We start from the raw sequence: 1,980 nt of genomic DNA, 5'->3' as shown, positions 1-1,980 counted from the left end.
TGTGAAAAAAGTGATTTCAGAACAGTACACCTCTGCTGTTTTGAACATATATGTATTTTTGTAATGTGTTGAAAAATCAATACAAGAAAGCCAACACTTCAATAAATGTTGCAATTGCTCTATGATTGAAGCAAAATTTCATTCTGATTATTTTATCTGCCTTTTCTTCTGCCACCACATATGGTCACTTCTTTTAATGAAGTACAGTTGTAAAGACATATATAATTAACTGGATTATTTAAGTGGCAATTTAGCCGTCCCTGGTAGGCTAGTGGTTAAGGCGCAGCGCTCTCACTGCTGGGGCCCGGGTTCGAATCAGGGTTGTGTCAGGAAGGGCATCCAGCATGAAACACGTGCCAAATACCAACATGCAAGTGTGACAATTTGCTGTGGTGACCACTAAATGGGAAAAGCCAAAAGTGTCTTTCTTATTTAAGTGACAATTACTGAATCAGGAAGGGAATAGCTACATCACTATTTCTTACACAAGTGAATGGTGCATTTCTACACTATTGCCACTAAACCCATAATGCACTGCTGCTAATTGTTTAGTTTGACCTCTAATCTGATGTTGTCTTTAGGACTTGGAAAACTGAGTTTAATGGAGATCAGACCCTGCAGGAAGTAAGCGTAAAAAGAGGAATAGAACACAAAAACAGATTATAAACATAAATAAAACTAAAAGCATGGAATACATGTCCCTATAATTTTGTATTTTGTCACATGAATGTGCTGAAGAACGCTCATGCATGTCAGATTTGCCAATGCTTAATAAAAATGTTTGATTGCACATGTGCCTCAGTTGGTTGGCTTCCCTCATTTATACAGTGCCTTGCGAAAGTATTTGGCCCCCTTGAACTTTGCGACCTTTTGCCACATTTCAGGCTTCAAACATAAAGATATAAAACTGTAATTTTTTTGTGAAGAATCAACAACAAGTGGGACACAATCATGAAGTGGAATGAAATTTATTGGATATTTCAAACTTTTTTAACAAATAAAAAACTGAAAAATTGGGCGTGCAAAATTATTCAGCCCCCTTAAGTTAATACTTTGTAGCGCCACCTTTTGCTGCGATTACAGCTGTAAGTCGCTTGGGGTATGTCTATCAGTTTTGCACATCGAGAGACTGAAATTTTTGCCCATTCCTCCTTGCAAAACAGCTTGAGCTCAGTGAGGTTGGATGGAGAGCGTTTGTGAACAGCAGTTTTCAGTTCTTTCCACAGATTCTTGATTGGATTCAGGTCTGGACTTTGACTTGGCCATTCTAACACCTGGATATGTTTATTTGTGAACCATTCCATTGTAGATTTTGCTTTATGTTTTGGATCATTGTCTTGTTGGAAGACAAATCTCCGTCCCAGTCTCAGGTCTTTTGCAGACTCCATCAGGTTTCCTTCCAGAATGGTCCTGTATTTGGCTCCATCCATCTTCCCATCAATTTTAACCATCTTCCCTGTCCCTGCTGAAGAAAAGCAGGCCCAAACCATGATGCTGCCACCACCATGTTTGACAGTGGGGATGGTGTGTTCAGGGTGATGAGCTGTGTTGCTTTTACGCCAAACATAACGTTTTGCATTGTTGCCAAAAAGTTCGATTTTGGTTTCATCTGACCAGAGCACCTTCTTCCACATGTTTGGTGTGTCTCCCAGGTGGCTTGTGGCAAACTTTAAACGACACTTTTTATGGATATCTTTAAGAAATGGCTTTCTTCTTGCCACTCTTCCATAAAGGCCAGATTTGTGCAGTATACGACTGATTGTTGTCCTATGGACAGAGTCTCCCACCTCCGCTGTAGATCTCTGCAGTTCATCCAGAGTGCTCATGGGCCTCTTGGCTGCATCTCTGATCAGTCTTCTCCTTGTATGCGCTGAAAGTTTAGAGGGACGGCCAGGTCTTGGTGGATTTGCAGTGGTCTGATACTCCTTCCATTTCAATATTATCGCTTGCACAGTGCTCCTTGGGATGTTTTAAGCTTGG

The sequence above is a fragment of the Monopterus albus genome, unplaced genomic scaffold, assembly GCF_001952655.1.
Source record: "Monopterus albus unplaced genomic scaffold, M_albus_1.0 scaffold62.1, whole genome shotgun sequence".
In the NCBI taxonomy this organism is placed as follows: Eukaryota; Metazoa; Chordata; class Actinopteri; order Synbranchiformes; family Synbranchidae; genus Monopterus; species Monopterus albus.
The sequence above is the reverse complement of the archived record's forward strand: the minus strand, read 5'-3'. Positions refer to the sequence as shown.